The 18,455-nt window shown below is 41.5% G+C and overlaps 1 long non-coding RNA gene across 3 annotated transcripts in view; it reads left to right on the top strand.

The window, feature by feature from the left end:
- Positions 1 to 18,455, top strand: part of LOC115658522 — a 95,430-nt gene that overhangs the window by 6,947 nt on the left and 70,028 nt on the right. The window contains exon 2 of one of the 3 annotated variants that reach the window (XR_004002322.1): positions 8,250 to 8,307. The exons of 1 other annotated variant lie outside the window; for it this stretch is intronic. This is a non-coding gene — a long non-coding RNA (uncharacterized LOC115658522). Of the gene's footprint in view, positions 1 to 8,249; positions 8,308 to 16,882; positions 16,894 to 18,455 lie in introns of those variants that run through there. One more of the 3 variants, XR_004002325.1, reaches the window with a different exon arrangement.

Here is an 18,455-nt window from a genome sequence, read left to right as displayed (position 1 = left end):
GCACAATCTCTGACACAATATAACTATGTGTGTGTATGGGGTGTGGCCCTATTTATGAAGAGTGGAAATCAGGTCATTGTCTGTCTTGTTTACTGATCTGTTTTAAAATTTGATTTCCATAAATACTCATGCTTGGGAGTTTGACATTCACTTTGGTTACCATAAATGCTTGTGCATGAGACTTTGAAATTTGCTTTTTGCTAGCAGTTGTGTGAGTAAAAAGCAATCATTTGAATGTTGGCAGAAAGGAAGCAGTAAACTATGATTTCAACTACTCTTGCTTTAACTTTTTGGGCTTGTTCAAAAGTGAAATTCTGGGAATCTGAACTGCATCTCTTGAAACTGAATGATATTTTTGCATGGCCCCCTGTGAACCAAAACTACGGAGTTTCTTCCCATTTCAGTGCTAAACAACAAAGGCATTTAAGGTTACCTTTGCTTGTCCTTTTTAGAATCACATCTTTACATCACGGCTCCCAGTGGCTGCGGTTCGCTGCTCCAGGCCAATGGGAGCTGCTGGAAGCGGTGGCCAGTATGTCCCTCGGCCCGCACCGCTTCCAGCAGCTCCCATTGGCCTGAAGCAGCGAACCGCCGCCAGTGCGAGCCGCGATCAGCCGAACCTGCAGATGCGGCAGGTAAACAAACTGGCCCAGCCCGCCAGGGGCTTTCCCTAAACAAGCGGCATCCCAAGTTTTGAAAACACTGCTATAGAACATGAATTAGTTACATCCTTGTTAGTATAAAAAAAATGGTATAGCGTCAGACTCTTTGTCCTAAGGGGAAAAGAACATGTGTACTGTAATTGTTTTTCACATCTTCTGCCACCATTGTACTATTGATGATTTGGATTTGGATGACCTTTCTCTGGCAGTCTGTCTATGTCAGACATCACGGGCTACAGAAAGTATTTTATATGTCTGAAAATTCTGGCAACAGTTCTGACTTGAGACTCTGAACATTTCAATATTTCCCTGTCCCTATTGGTTAGTAAACAAACTCTTCTCAGTTGATAGTTTCTGTTTGACTTGTGAGAGGGAGATGGTATTTCAGTATAATGTGGGGAATCCAGGAATAGTCTGGAGATAAATATAGTGATAAATGATCTCAATACAAAAGCCCCAAATGGTAAAGTACAGTATACTTGGAAGGAAGAAACCAGAGATCTCCAGGCAGTGTGAGTACAAAATGTGCAGAAGCAGTGCTCTTCTGGAGAACACTCTCAGGTTTTTTTTGTTTGTTTACCCTTAGGCTTAAATTCTTTACCCTTGGGCTTATGAAGAAAGCCATTAGAATGTTAAACCACTGCAGTGTTGTCAGAGAGAACACCTGAAAGAACAACTCTAGCTGGTGTGAATTGCCTTGGTTCATCTCATTTGGACAATAACTCTGAAACCTAATGATGACAATTTAAAGATTAACACTTTTAGCTTTTCATTGTAGCAAAACATCTAGTTATTCTAGGATTGTGAAAATTGGGTAGAGTATTCTAACATTTGAAAAAAACCCTCCAGGCCTTAATTAATTAATTGTTTAAGTTTTTCTAGAAAAGAAGGAGTATCAGCATGGGGGAAGGTGATTGAGGTGATACAGCATGCATTGCTCTTCAGTGCTCCTGAGTCGTTGAAAGCATGTGTAAGCAGGGTCTGAATGAACTCTCCCCTGACAGCTAGTTGGGGAGCGGGAGAGACTTCAGGAGCAAACTGTATTTACATGCACATAACTACTTTGCATAGGTATCTAGAAAACAGGAGCTGTGGAGCTCCAAGTGATCAGCTTTGGCTGGTATTGGGTTACAAATCACTTTAGTACTGAATGCAGGGGTAGTGAAATGTTATCGTCATTGTATGACTAAAGGGGAGCAGAACTGTGCTGAGCTTGTCCCTCACCCTCAGCTGAAAGGAACTCGCTAAGCTTGGGGCTCAAATGCTAGACCCCTATGAAAGTAAAAGGAGTGGGGAGTTGGGGACAGTTGTCCTAGCTAAGAGGTCCCCGGTCTGGTTTAACCTGTCCCACCCCACTGTTCAGAGATAGAGCTAAATAGGCTTCAGTAGGAGCCTTTTGCTATTTTAAGTACTCGGTAAGAGCTGAAATCAGTTGTGGTGGGGCAGTGTTTCTGCCTAGCCTGCTGAGAGCTAAAAATCACTAAGAGACTGACCTACAGAAGTCACAGAGAGAGGTAGGTGGCAGCAGAAGGTAACTGACGGGTGGCGGGGTGGCCAGGCAGCGAGGAGCAGCGGCTGGCAGGGCGGCCAGGTGAAGCAAGTACTCAGATGGCAGAGCAAGCAAGGTGCCTTCTTCCCCAGGTGGGTCCCTGAACCCTGGGTCCTCACTGACCAAGGACAACCACTGTGAGTGGGGGTATGGTGAGGAATCAGAAAGGGGCACACTAAAAGAACTTTTGGTTGTAGACAGGGCCAGCTCTACCATTTTTGCCGCCCCAAGCAAAAGAAAGAAAAGCATGTGCCGCCCGAGGCATGTGCTTCCTCCACTGGTGCCTGGAGCCGGCCCTGGTTGAACACCAGAACATGAGGTAGAAGACTGCCCCGTGCACTCTGGGGTGGGTGTCCTGCTCACAGTTTATGAATCGTGCTTGTGGCCTTTCCCCTAATTCAGTGTTTCCCAAACTTGGGACGCCGCTTGTGTAGGGGAAGCCCCTGGCAGGCCGGGCCGGTTTGTTTACCTGCGGCATCCACAGGTCCGGCCGATCGCGCCTCCCACTGGTCGCAGTTCACCGCTCCGGGCCATTGGGAGCTGCTGGAAGCAGCGGCCAGTACAGCCCTCGGCCCGGCCCGCCAGGGGCTTTCCCTACACAAATGGCTTCCCAAGTTTGGGAAACACTGCCCTAATTAATAGTGGGTGACTTCCTTCCTTTCATTAAAAATTTCTTCTCTACACTCAATCTCTGTGCTTGTGAGTGGGGAAGTGTGGCCTCTCAAAGGTGCCCTGGGTGGTGTGTAATTTTCTCAGGTTACTAGTTGGGGTCTTGAGCTGGTTCTGTGTTGTATTGTTGAAAAGGAACCCCTAGATATTGACCCTGGTTGCTGCCAGCTCCACCTGGCAGAAGTGTTACACATGTATGAGTTGGAGATCCTATTTTCCTAGTCATAAGATGGCTACAAATTATGGCTGATACAAAGAGTGTACTAAGAAAGATATTTAAATTACCTGTCCATAATAAAAAGATAGAATAAAAGCCTTATAACTGCCCACTGGGGCCAGCTAAACTCCTGCACTTACAGCATTGAGGAAGGGAAAAACAATCTCTTTGGACTAGGGATAAGAAAATGCTCTTTCTGGCATTTATTCCTTTGAATATCTGTTTTGGGGATAAATATCATTCTTGATAAAATAGCCTTTAAAATATATTGGTCACATGTCCTCTTGTTTGCTCTTCCCAATGGAAGTCTGAAACTGTTTTCTCTCTGCCCCATAACTGGAGGAAGGTGCTAAATGTAGAATGGCTGGGTTATGGGATTTGATTTTAGATGTCAGGATACCATTCTGCTGGATGAACACTTCATAGTCCTGAGACAAACAAGTGCTGGTATGTGGGTTTGTGTGCATACTGTTCTCATGTAAAATGGGCAGCTTCCACAAGAGGGTGTCTATACACCTGTCATGGTATAATTCCCCACTCTGAACCTTAGCGTCCAAAAGATGGGGTACCAGCATGAATTCCTCTAAGCTCAATTACCAGCTTAGTACTTGTAGCGCTGCCACCAACCAGGAATTCTAGTGCCTGGTACACTCTGGTCCCCCCAAAACCTTGCCCGGGGACCCCCAAGACCCCAGTCCCTCTGGATCTTAACACAAGAAAAGTAAACCCTTTTCCTCACCGTTGCCTCTCCCAGGCTTCCCTTCCCTGGGTTACCCTGGAAGATTACTGTGATTCAAACTCCTTGAAGCTTAAAACAGAGAGGAAAATTCACCTTCCCCCCTCCTTCTCTCTCCCCCTCCCAGACTCTCCCTGAGAGAGAAAATAATCCTAACACAGAGAGAAAATTTTAATTTTAATTAAAGAGAGGGAAAAAAAACAGTAAAAATTATCTTTGTAAATTTAAGATGGAATATGTTACAGGGTCTTTCAGCTATAGACATTGGGAATACCCTCCCAGCCTAAGTATACAAATACAGATTAAAATCCTTTCAGCAAAATACAAATTTGAACTCCTTCCAGCCAAATACACATTTGCAAATAAAGAAAACAAACATAAGCCTAACTCGCCTTATCACCTAGTACTTACTATTTTGAATCTACAGGAACCTGTATCAGGGAGATTGGAGAGAAACCTGGTTGCACGTCTGGTCACTCTCAGAACCCAGAGAGAACAACAACCAAAATCTAACAGCACACACAAAAACTTCCCTCCCTCAAGATTTGAAAGTATCCTGTCCCCTGATTAGTCCTCTGGTCAGGTGACAGCCAGGCTCACTGATCTTGTTAATCCTTTACAGGCAAAAGAGATATGAAGTACTTCTGTTCTATTAACTCTTACTTATCTGTTTATGACAACACCCTTGTGAGCAGGAACAAATTCTGAAAGGACCAGCATAGAGTATTTGATTTCTGTTGCATAACAGCTTACTGAACTTTGGACATAAAAGTTTCTTTTAGGAATAAAGTGCATGAGAGCAAAATAAAAACTATTGGTGTTGCTCTAATGTAACAGAATACAGCTTCCCCTCCAGCACCACCTATGACTCTGACAGTAGTAAGCATTCTCAATAAAGTAAACAGATTTAACTTAGAAGACACTGATACAAGTATAGTCTCGTGCCGTGCTGTGTGCACTGTCATTGTTCAGATCCACTTTAGAAGAAAGCAGATGAATAAGAAGTGAAATTCAGTGCAGGGCCTATGCTTAGACACAGTCCATAAGAAACTGCATTCGATATTGGTTGAATTAGGAGATTTACTAAGAAATATGGTAATTTCAAGTCTGTGACTCAATATGAGTAGCTTTCTAGCTAATACTTTATCCAAGGGTAGTGAAAACCTAATTAGCATTCAGAAGAACCTTAAACAAAGGATGGCCTGGGCAGTAAGAAATACCAACACCTCTTGTGTTCTTCAAGTGCCAAGGAAAAAAATCAAAATGATTGTAACACAGCATATGTGTAAAATACTAAATACACACAGAGAAATGGTGGATAAAAAGCAATGATTTTAAATTAAAAAAAAGTTTGTTTTTTTTAATCAGAATTCTTTTGATAAAATGCTTTTTGATCTAAAGATAGTTTTAATTAAAATATATTATACCTCAAAGATATCTCATCATGGAATAGGGATTATAAATTCTAATTCTACAATATGCAACAATATATTCATGTAATGTTTAAGAAAAGTTTTGTAAATGAGTTCCAACAGTTCATGGATTAGGAACCCAATTTTATGGGATCCCAGGGGCTTGTGTATAGATTATTTAGGTTAATCTTTCTATCTACTCAATGGGACTCAATGCTCTGTCTAGAACAGAGATCAGCAACCTTTGGCACGTGGCCTATCAGGGTAAGCCACTGGTGGGCCGGGCCGCTTTGTTTGCCTGCAGCGTCTGCAGGTTTGGCTGATCGTGGCTCCCACTGGCCACAGTTCACCATCCCAGACCAATGGGGGCTGTGGGAAGTGGCACAGGTCGAGAGATGTGCTGGCTGCCGCTTCCCGCAGCTCCCAGTGGCCTGGAGCGGCAAACCGCAGCCAGTGGGAGCTGCGATCGACCAAACCTGCGGACACCACAGGTAAACAACTGACCCAGCCCGGCCTGCCAGGGGCTTACCCTGAAGGGCCACGTGCCAAAGGTTGCTGATCCCTGGTCTAGAAGATACCATCAGAGATGCTTAGTTTTGCTGTTTGAAGAAAAAAATCCATAATACATAACGTTGTTATAGTTAAATAAAACAATGTATATGTCTATCTGATGATGTTCTCTTAATACAGCATGGCAAGAAAATCCTCCAAATATTAATGATTAACCTGCTGAATTGGAGATAGTTCACCTTCCAATGACTTCATAAATATCTGCTTCAATTACCTTTGCTAAATGAAATAACAAAGTAATCATTCATTTTCTGATATAGCTGTAAAACAAATCTGAAAAGTTTTCAAAATAAATCACTTAAAAATGTGTAGTGTGTACCTTCTAAAAATGAAACCTACATCTATTCCTAAGAATATGTATTAAGGTTGTAACAGCCAACAAGAATGCACTTCTATGTAGAAATCCATGATTAAATTGAGTCTTCCTGACTAGTGATTTAAATCAAATCCACCCTGCAGAGAAATAAAAAATGCAAAATCAAGACCTGTGAAAATATATGTTACAAGTACCTCTAAGCACAGTAAAACTTTTCATGCAGGCTAATTGGTGTGATTAGGAACCTCATTCTGTAAAATCATGAGGTAGAATTGGATGATTCTGCAATGAGCAAGACGAAAATAGCTCAGAAGGATGGCCCCATTTAAGATCTCAGAAACTTTTGTTAAAACGTTGCATTTCATGCTTATATAATGCTGGTAGGACTCCATTTTAAATCAGAATGCCAATGGACATTTGTACTGTTTTAATAACTTCTACTACTACTGTACATAATTATGCCAGTCTAGTGTGGTTTATTCACTACCAAGAGTCAGGGCCTTGGAGCTGTGCTCCAGCTCCAGGCAAAAACCTACAGCTCCACTGCTCCACGCTGCAGCTCCAGGCTCCACTCCAAAGCCCTGCCAAGAGTCCATGTTTTCATTATTACACACATCTGGACTAGGCAGCAAGGGTTGGGGAGTAGAAAGTGATAGTGTACAGACCCTGGAAGGTGAAGATAGGTAGTTTGAACATGCTGCCAGAGGCAAGGGGAAATCAGTGGATGGGCTTAAAGAGGGGAGTGAAATGTATTCCATGTCATGCAAGGAAGCTGATATTCACAGCAGCATTTTGGATGCACTGAAGAAGAGGATTACAGGCAGAGACACCAGGAAGGAAGAGGAGGGGAGAGAGAAGAGAGAATAAATGCTCATTGTGGTGCGAGGGACAAGCCATTGTGCAAACTTATACTTCAGGTGATCTTTATAAAATTAAATTTGCTCAAACATCCTTTAGCTTGGGAATCAATTTACATAGCTGGTCACACTAATTATTCCTAGAGATTTGTTGATGTATGAGTGGAAAATATTTACGAGTGATGGGCGATACGGCAAACTAGCATTTTAGTACTGAAATGTAATTGATCCAAATGTGTCGTCTTGCCTTAGTCATTGAAAGGAATTTATCACGGATGTCTACAGACCATTCTCAGTGAGCAAAATACCACATCACCCTAAAAGGAACAGGAGTACTTGTGGCACCTTAGAGAATCTATTTCCCTATGTTAAGTTCTCCTCACACCTTCTATGGGTCATCTTAATTATCACTTCAAAAGTTTTTTTTCTCCTTTTGATGATAGCTCATCTCAATTGATTAGACTCTTCCTGTTGGTATGCATACCTTTTCATGTTATCTGTATGTATAAATATCTCCTGTCTTGGTGTGTGTTCCCTTCTATGCATTTGAAGAAGTGAGTTGTAGCCACAAGTACTCCTGTTCTTTTTGCAGATACAGACTAACACGGCTGCTACTCTGAAACCTGTCACATCATGCTAGTTAGACACATTTTAACTGAGCACTGTGGTTAAACTATATCAACAATACTTTCATCCTCAATAGTGTGACAAAAAGAATAGAACAGTTGTGTAAAAGGGGAAGCAACTATATCCAGGGGTTTGCATTTTTTGTTAGGCAATATCCAGGGAAAAACAAGTTGACTCCGCAAGCAAACAACAAAGATATTCAACACATTGTTGTCTTCAGTGGGCCTTTGCTAGTTTGTTTGGTGGTGATTGTTGTTTCCAAAAATTGCCCACCATTATTAACACTAATGCAGCTCCACCAGTCGTAGAAAACAGTGCAAGCTCTAGTGTAGACAAAGCTCCTGCAGCTGCCAGTATTTTTAACACGGTCATTTAGACTTGCTGGGAAAGAATCTGCAACTGTGTAATCCCGCATCTGTCCAAACTGCTCTGCTGGAGGTTGACATAGCGAGGGATGCCACTGTGAATAGCATGTTCCTGAGAAGCTTTGAGTGCTGTTTATGAAATAGACCTAATATGTGCTGTTTAACATCTCTAATCAAAGCTATATTTGGCAGACACTGCATATAGTGTAAATAAAGTGGGACTAGAATAATTTATTAATCCAGTGTGTCTCTATTTCTCTCCCAAAAAGGATATAGCACTTTCCTCGAGTCCAAAGTTTCCTGACTGCTTGGAAGTTCTGACAATATGTAAGTCTGTATAATGTATGTTCCTTAATAAGTGTATTGCTTGAAAAAAATATTATGTATTTATATTGCAATATCACCTAGACACTTCAATTTGGGATTAGAGCTCTGTTGTGGTGTAGGTGGGGTAGACACATACAGCAAAAAGATAATCCATTTCCCCAAAGAATTTACTGGCTTATAGAGAACATGCTGATTTTCATCATAAGACAACAGAACAGAGCTAATTTATAAATGTTTGATATATATGTTTATTTTTCTGCTTTTTAGCTATTTGTTTGTTGACATTACTCTTGTGCTGATCACTATAGTAATGACAAGTCTTGAGTCTTCATATTCTGATTGTTTGCTGTATCAACAAAGAAAGTATCAGGGCTGTGAGTTCAGGAAATTGAAAAACAGAGTCTTTCAATTGTCTTAAACCCTTCTTTTTACCTTCACTTGAAACATTAAAACCACCTATTTCCAGCACTGAGGGAAAATTGTAAAAGTCTCTAATCCATTCCATCAGTTTTTTCGGTGATTCCTCCTTTAATAGTCCTGTATAGTGAATTTAATTACTGGTTTTGAGAATTAATTAACTAGTGTTTTGTTTTTTTTTACAAGTCTATCATAAATCACCTAGTTTGCCCTAGAGTGACTTACAGGTAACAGGTCCTTTGGTTTTGAAATGCACATCACTGAAAGACTGGTTAGTCTTATAAGCTGTGGTTAATTATAGTAAGGTAGACTGTGTTTAGTGCAAGTAATTGCTGTGAAACATTACCAGTATACTGCATATTGCTTTTTTCCTTATTGTCTGCATATTTAGATACAGTTTACCCACTAGCTGTATAATATGTTTCTACCTCTTGCAGCCCCACTTATCCCCTCTATGATTTTTTTAACCTGCTTTATTGTGAAACAAAAAACCCACAGGCGAATGAATGATATATAGGTTTGACAATGGGGCCATTATCTATTGGTCCCCTGTGTTTTCAATTCTAGACTGTCAGGCCAGAGCAGATATAAGGGCGATGAATGGGAAGGCAAGTTGCACTAGTCAGCCATATCATCTGATAGTGCCGAAAACTGCCTGATTTATGGGATTGACAATGGACTACATGCTCCAAATATCAATCTTGTGTGTCGTTCAGTTCCCTGTGATATTTTTACAGAGTTTTCATGGCTTTGTCACTGGTTCAGATTTGGGCCATGTCAATATACAAAATACATGAATATCTGATGTTGTTCTTTGGCCTTGTAAAATGAGTTGGTGGGCACCGTCCAGCTCCTGTAGGACAGATTTTCTTCATCGCAACAAACATCATCAAAGTTAGCACTCTTACTAAGCAGTCTCAGTAGAGGGGCGAGCATTAACTGAGACACAAAGGTGCTGGTCTGGGAGAAATGTACACTACCACTGCCCTGCTGCATGTGTAAAAGGAGAACTTGGGCCCTAATGTTATATTACCAATATCTTTCACCAGCACTCACTTCACTCAGAAACATTAAACTCCAGACACTGAGCAGCCCAATTTAAAGAAACCTCTGTTTACCCTCCATCTCTGATCACATCATGAATGTGCAGGATTGTTTACCTCAAGCTGCACAGCAAGTTAGGTTTTTTATTTTTTTTTTATTATTATTTTGGATTATAGCTTAGACTGAGAAAATCCAAACACTCAATTTACTGTGTGATCCAATGTAAACAAACCCAGGGCACACACATGCTATGAAAGCAGATGATACACATCCACTGATTTATTTATACTGGATCGGGCAGTAATATGAGTGTCCTTTCGAAGCACTATTTTTAGCTACTGAAAAGATTATTTTTTGAAATCATTGTAGTTGTAAAATGAGGAGCTTCTGGGTCGATCTGTTTTTTGTATTTTTAATTTTAACATTGTCTCTTTATGTTATAAGATGGACCTTTGCACAGTTTAACCACGGAACAGTGTATTGTCGTGGCTTTTGTGCTTGAAGAAAACAAAATAGGAATTCTATGATCCATGTTTTTATATTCATTGTAGTGCCACACTAAGATGCATCAGTGAGGTAAGCACTGAAAGTGGGGGAGGTAGGAAAGAAGAGACAGGAGTTGATTCAGGGGGCATAACTATTCTCCTTCTAATATGTTGGTGTGGGCAGTTTGGATTTAAACATTGACCTTGAACCTCTTCTTTATGATGCTCCTTTATGGGCAAGCAGCAAGCCCACAGTTTTCAAGAGTGGGGTAGAAACTCCTGGCCCCCATTGAAGTCAATCAGAGTTTTGCCATTGACAAAATATTATAGGGGACTGTCATTGGGACCAGGATTTTACCCTGCGTGCCTAATGTTGGGTACATAAATAACTGGTTTGATTTTTCAAAGGTGCAGAGTACCCACAGCTATGTCTGTCTAGTATGTATGTAGTATTTGAACAAATGGATATTTGAAAACAGTTGTGTTCACAAACAGACAATTAGTCAATCCTATTTTTGAATCCTCCTTCAGTTAATTACCAAAAGTCAGTTTTGTTGTCTCCTGATAGAAGAGCAACAGCTACATCTGTCTTTACAAACTCGTTTTGTCTATGAATTTCCTCTTTAGCAGGAAGTCCCCTGTAAGAGGAGTCTCCCACCTAGTCATAAAGTCGGGAAGGGACACACCCGACCTACCCAAAACCACTGGACTCAAGTATGTTGAAAGTTCACAGTTTGGAAAGATAAACATCACAAAGACACAATGGAACTCTCATACTCCAAGATTCCCATATTCATCACTCATTGCCATTCTCATCATTCTGCCTCTCCTCCCTGTTTTATGGTGCAAAGGTTATTCTTTTAAATAGGAAGAAGAGAGCAAAATTTCACTAATGCAGGAATCAATCACTCTGTGCAGAAGCTATTTTTAAAACTGTGTTTAGAATAGTACACACTTTTTTCCTGAAACTTGTTCAAGATCATCATTCCCATGACACAACTTTGTGTTTGTGCATGTGTAATTCCTTTAGTGTGCTTTAGAGTTCAGAGAGAATATTAGTTCCATATGATCTGCCAATTGCTAAAATGATCATCATGTTGTCATTCTAAACCATAAAATGAAACATCACAAATTAGTGCTTACACATTAACACCAAAGGCACAAACTTATAACTGGAAATGATGCGCAACGCTGGAGAAAAGCAATTTTCAGATAAAGTTTCTGAATGTGGGGGAAATTAATATTTATAGGAGCCCGTATGTATGACCTAAATAATATTAAAAACATCTGGGGGCATCTCTTCACCTGATGTAAATCATCAGAGCTCCACTGAAGTCAGTGCAACTGCGATGATTGACACTGACTGAGAATCTGTCCACTAATGTTGAAAAAAAGTAGACTATTTTTACAACGTAAGTGGCATACAACAGAATCCTATTATTAGGATTCATTTGTATGCCATTTGCATTTACATGATAATTAAGGCAATCTTTGTTTTATGTCCAATGATCAGTACATGCAGAGTACAAACATGGGACTTTTCAAAGCGGATGTATGTGTTGCAGCAAAATCTCAGTTTATGAGACCGAACGATTTATACTAAAGCAGGTCAGCCAGGTTACAATTGACTCTTTACCTGTACGTATTGGCAGTCAGCAAGGGATGTCATTCTTTCTGGCTTCTAAAAACAGAAAAGAAATTACTTCCAGTCTAGTCTTTGCACCCCAGAAAACCCAGCGATCAGTGTAAATGAGGGCAAACACATTGGCATGAAAAGGAACTCTCTTACTGGAAAATAATTTTTAATCCATCGTCCCAAATTATCCCTGCAAGTGGCGATCAATAACACTGAACTTCACTACTCTGTTAATTAAAAATGTCTAGGATGTCCATGTCTTTTAATATAAAATCTCTGTCTGACCTCTCATTACAATTCCCTCCCAATTTGCCCTCAAACCTGCAGATCACAAGCCCGCTTTGCAGGTTCTATGTGATTTTTCATAGACACCTCCTCTCGTCTGCCATTGCAAAAGTTACTAAATGACTGAACCCTTTTTGCTGGTAGCATGCTGAGGAAACAGCCTCCTGATAGTAGAAGACAACACAGAAAAGAGGGGATGTCTAAATGCCAGTACCTTAATGGGGTTGTTCCAAAAAGCCTGCTCAAAATGACACTTAGGTATGCATGAAACAGCCATTTGTGTGCTTATCTGCTGATCCAGATGCAGGACAGAGTCCTACTTAGATGCCCTGTTTGGAAACTGGGCTCTTGCAGAAAAGGCTTATGGTAGTGAGCATTACTATTAACAACCAAAAATCTCCATGACTAGCTAAGCTTTTTCTGCATTTGTCATCTTCCCATTTTTGTAATGTTTCATATTTGTTTAAAAAAATCATATTTCTAATAGGAAAACTACACTTTAACTTGGACCTTTGGACCTTTTATGTTTATGTTTTGTTACATCGTTGCATGGTTTAGTGTTGGTTTATATTTTCAGCATTTGCGTTGTGGTTTTAAGACTGTTCCATAATGGCACTGTGCTTAGTGCTTGAACAGATATATAACTTATATCTTCCTTTATGTTGGCCAGCTCAGCCCCCTGTTCCACCCCAACAGTCTAATTTCTGGGAAATTATCCTAGCAGCTAATATTTGACATGAATTAGTAATCCGTTTTTCAAGCCAGTATTGAGTTTTGTGCTGGGACACCTGTTGGAGCCTGGTATTGTATATACATGGCTAAAAAACTGACTGTTGCCCTCTAGTGGTTGATATAAGGTTCGATGATGAAACAGTTCAACAAGATAGACCTCTGTTAGTGAGTCATATTGGGCATATGGTCACTAGGGACATGGCATTAGATAGAAATTCAACAACCATCTTTTAATCCTGTCATCATTAGCTGGACTTGCTTCCTTGAGAGAAGGGATATAGACAGGAAGGTAGAGAACAAGTGAAGAGAATGAGACAACTGCAAGAGGGGGAGGGAGAGAGGGCTTCTCTTTTTTTAAATATTACCAAGGGAAGAATAAAGATGGATTCACATATTTCTAAAAATAGATGTCAGTCTGGTCTCTGTTGCTTTTTCCCTTCTTCTTTCTGAGCTTTAAAAGACATAATATATCCTTGGCGGTATTTTGTTGCACAACCAACTAAGCAAACATGAAAGTTAACAAACAGTCCCTCCCCCACCTCCCAGGTATGTTTACACATGCAAGAAAAAATCACCTGATAAAATTCATACCATAGTGCAGTGTTTCCCAAACTTGGGGGGCTGCTTGTGTAGGGAAAGCCCCTGGCTGGCCAGGACGGTTTGTCTACCTGCCACGTCCACAGGGCCGGCTGATTGTGGTTCCCACTGGCCGTGGTTCGCTGCTTCAGGCCAATGGGAGCTGCTGGAAGCAGCGTGGGCCAAGGGACATGCTGGCTGCTGCTTCCAGAAGCTCTCATTGGCTTGGAGCAGCGAACCGTGGCCAGTGAGAGCCGTAATCAGCTGGACCTGCAGACGCAGCAGGTAAACAAACTGGCCCAGCCTGCTAGGGGCTTTCCCTGCACAAGTGGCGTCCCAAGTTTGGGAAACACTGCCATAGTGTTAGAATTTATTTATACTATCAAGGCAGTGTGTAATGCAGCAAGACTGTTGACCAGGAATTGGCAACCTTTGGCACGGGAAAGCCCCTAGTGGGCCAGGCCGGTTTGTTTACCTTCAGCGTCCGCAGGTTTGGCAGATTGCAGTTCCCACTGGCCACGGTTCACCGCTCCAGGCCAATGGGGGCTGCGGGAAATGGTGGCTAGCACGTCCCTCGGCCCACACTGCTTCCGGCAGGTCAGATCAGACCCGTGCTTTGCATGGCTTAATTAAACATCAATATTTAAAAAGAAAATATTGTTTGCAAGGTTTTCTATCTTCCATGCTCTCAGGTGCACAGGACATTCATCAGGTTGCACCATTTATATTGGTCTTGTGCTGATCTGTTCTGGGTTCTGACTGTCTTGTTGATGGATTTGGCTTCTTTCTCTATTATTTTACATCATGCTTCTCTAGTTGCCCTCTTTTTCTCTTTCCAGGTGCTGTCCGTATTATCACTTGTTGTGGAAGTCATATTGGTGGCATCTTTAAAGCCTGTCCTAAGTATGTCCATATGTCCATAAAATGATAGACATTTTAACCCAATCACTGACAGTAACTCACATGTGTTTTGTACTTGTGTGGAAAAAGGCTCCAAACATTTGGGGATATGGAAGGAATGATACTTGCTGCATTGCTGTAGTCTGCTTCTAATATTAGAACAGAGTGAGCAGTTCACTTCCTGGAGACATCAGCTAGCTTTGTGTTCTGCAGCTTTTTTCACTGGTATCAGACATGTGGAATAAATTATTATAAATTGCTTGTTAATGTTGAGTACCACCAGGATTTGTAATACTTAATCCTTTTATTCCAGTGGCCAGTGAAGTCTGAATTAAGCAAAATAGTGTTACATCACTGGCTTTCATTAATACTTTGACATGAGAGTATTAATTTTATTTAGTGTCATTATGGAATGTAACTTCATATGTTATAAACTTTAGGAATATGGTAATTATTCTTGTGTACTATGACAGTGCACTGTGGTTATTCTGTATAATTCATGGGCGCCAAAAGTGATATTAGAGAAGTTAAGGTTATAACAGAGGTTTCATTGTATAATAAAGCTCTTTTAGTAACTTAGTTGACTTATTCTGTATATTCATGGTGTGATGGGGTGCACCTGGTCTTTGCTGCTCCCTGCAGGAGGCCCCACAGTCTTGCTACACTCTGCCCCAGAAAAGGAGTACAAAGGTGGGTCCTGCAGGCCTGCCTCTAGAGGGCTCCCAGGGCCTAGGTAAAAAGTACTGCAGGGCCTTAGCAGGTCAGTTCCTGGCTGGGACCGTGGGGTGGGGCACAGTGCAGTGCAATGCTACTCCTTGGTCAAAGAGACTTGAGTTTGGTTCTGGCTGCATCTGCATAAGCTGGGAGAGAGAGGACCTGAGAACCTTAACCCTGAGGTAAGGGGTGAAGATAAAGGGGCCAGGTGGGAAAAGGCCCAGGTAAGAAGCAGCAACAAATTGAAGTGAGCACTACATGGCTTCTGTTTATAGGATCCCTGGTTTGGAACCCAGAGGAGTGAGTGAGCGGGCTGACTTCCCCCGCTAGCCACTGGTGAAGTGATGTAAACCCTGAGAAGGAGACCAGACTCATTTGAACATCTGAGCAAAAGGCTGCATTTAAAGAGCCCAAAGCTGGGGCTGAAGACCCTGGCGAGGGCAGATAGACTGTTTTGTTGGGCTTGTATTATCCCAGAAGGGGTTAATTTGAACTTTGTGACTTGGACTGAGGGTCAAATCACTGAAGACCCCACCAAGATTAGCTGACAACCTACAGGGGGCAGCAGGAGCAGGAAAAGGACTGCAGTACTGCATTCAGCTGCAAAGATGCTTGAGATGAGTGCCCGTTACATGTGGTTGTACCTGAAAGCAGAATTTGCTCCCTCCGTTCTGTTTTATGGGTAATTTTATTTCTATTTCCATATTTATTGGCTTCTCAGATTTTTTTGGTTTTGTCCTTTTTGCATTCCTTTAACTAAAAATAGATTTATTTTAAAATAATATCTTGCAGTATCAGAGGGGTAGCCGTGTTAGTCTGGATCCATAAAAGCAGCAAAGAGTCCTGTGGCACCTTGTAGACTAACAGACATATTGGAGCATGAGCTTTCATGGGTGAATACCCACTTGGTCAGATGCATGTCAATGACAAAGTGGTTATGCATCCGACGAAGTGGGTATTCACCTATGAAAGCTCATGCTCCAATACGTCTGTTAGTCTATAAGGTGCCACAGGACTCTTTGCTGATCTTGCAGGATGTTCCTAATGGACCTCTCTGTATTTAAAAAAAACTAACAACAATGTAAAAGCAGATTTGTTCATGTATACAAGGCAGTACTGTCCTTGCCACATTGTTTTAATGCACAGTGTCTATTGGGAATCTGTCATTCCATCACAGCCCATATACACATTGTGCACTACTTAATATATGCAGAAATCATACCCCCAAATGGCTCCTGTCCCTATGCACGAGGACTACTATGTGTTGAATGTCCTGTGTGTGATATGAAGAGGAACAAACACACAAATTTATGGCCAAAATAGACAGGAGAACGGAAGGAGGCGATTGGAGGCTACACACCATGATGATGTTTGGGATGGAGACTTTATTCTCCAGTATGTCTGTACAGCACCTAGCACATCTTGAATATGATTATTAATAAATTACCACTGCCCCTGAGCTGGCAGTAGCTCCTCTATAGCTATCTCTGTGTAGGTGGGACTTTGTGTGTTTTGGGGGTGTATGTGGCTGAATGGAAGGAGTTAGAGCCAGGAAACGGGCACTATAGAGTGTTTTGTGTTAATTTGGCCATATTTTACTAAATAAGGCTATTTTGACGTTAAAATACTCTGTTCTTGTTCTCAGTATGGAGACTGAAACCCCAAAGCATGATCTTTTGATAGTTTAATTAGAGAGCCCTTCTTTATTCAAACCATTTACAACCAAGAATTCTTGGGTAAAGACAAACAAAAAATAATGAGAAGAAAACAGGAAAGAAATAGGTTAATTTGTTTTCTGTCTGATGGTTCAGTTCCTTCATTCTTCACCTATCTCCTGCTCTTGGATAGCAGTGGAGGCAGCGGATCAGGTGTTAAGAATGTCAGATCCAGTTAACTCTAACTGCTGTGTGCTCTTTTTTAATCTGCAATACTAAGTAATTGTTCTCCCATTCTTACAGAGTTCTAAGAATATTAGCCTAAGTGAATCGTTTCTGTTTAAATCCAATAGGCCCCAAGCCAGTGGGTTTTGTTTTGGGAGGGTTTTGTTTGGGGTGGTGGAATCTCAAGAAGAAAATAGGACAGCCTCCGATAATGGAGGAAAAAATGTAGCTGTCAAAGGAAGAGAGAGAAAAGAACAGAAGGCGGTTTTGTGGAGCTTTAGGACAACAAATAGGCTCCTTGTTTACATAGTTTAAGGTACATTACAAACATTATTTTTTGGATAGTTGGCCAAGCAACCAAAGGCCGTACTTGATGACGTTTCTATATATCCGTATGTAACATGATGGCTTTTGAATGCTTCATCTAATCAGTTCCAAATCGTCATGGATTTCATCTAAAAAAAAGAATTGGAAAAAGTACAGAGAAAGGCGACAAAAATGATTAGGCATATGGAACAGCTTCAATATGAGGAGAGAGGGGGGAAAGACTGGACCTGTCCACCTTAGAAAAGAAATGACTAGGAGGGAATATGGTAGAAATCTATAAAATCAGGAATGTCATGGAGAAAGTGAATAGAGAAATCTTATTTGCCCTTTCATGTAACACAATAATCAGGGGTCACCCGTTCAAATTAATAGGCAGCTGGTTTAAAACAAACAATAGCAAGTATTTCTTCACCCAGCACACAGTCAACTATGGAACTTTTTTGTCATGGGATGTTGTGAAGGCCAAAAGTATAAATGGCTTCAAAAAAGAATTAGATGAATTCATGGAGAAGAGGTCCATCTGTGGCTATTAGCCAAGATGGTCAGGGATTTAACCACATGCTCTGGGTATCCCTAAGCCTCCAACTGCCAGAAACATCTGTTTTTGACAGCGGCCAGTGCCAGGATACTGGACTAGATGAACCAATGGTCTGTCCAGTGCTGCGAGTCTTACGGAATGTTTTGGGCATCTGGTTCCTGGCATGTGGCAGGAGAGATTGGTGGCGGGGGTGGGGAGAACAGAACCCCCAAGGTGTAAGGGTGTAGGGACTCTCTGAAATAGAGAAAACTGGGAGGTGGCACACCAGGAGATTGTAGGGGGAATGGCAGGAGGGCTTCATGTGTGCAATAAGTTTGGTCTACAGTAGCAACTAAGAGTATGTCTACATTGCTGCTGGGAGCATCCTTCACAGCCCAGGTAGATGCAGATGTTGCAGCATGCGTGGCTGCTTTGGCTTGCTGCCCTTGTCTGATCCCCTGGATGTGAGCTCAAGTGGCTAGCCCAAACCACTGCCCGGGTCACAATGTCCACACTGCTATTTTTAACACACTAATTCAAGTAGAGCTAGCATGAGTCTGTCTGCTTGGGCTGGAGGAGACACTCCCAGCTGCAGTGTAGACTCACCCTACATGTGCAACCCTCTAATAAAGTAA

The sequence above is a fragment of the Gopherus evgoodei genome, chromosome 10 (genome assembly GCF_007399415.2).
Source record: "Gopherus evgoodei ecotype Sinaloan lineage chromosome 10, rGopEvg1_v1.p, whole genome shotgun sequence".
NCBI classification, from domain to species: Eukaryota; Metazoa; Chordata; order Testudines; family Testudinidae; genus Gopherus; species Gopherus evgoodei.
The sequence above is the reverse complement of the archived record's forward strand: the minus strand, read 5'-3'. Positions and strand labels throughout refer to the sequence as shown.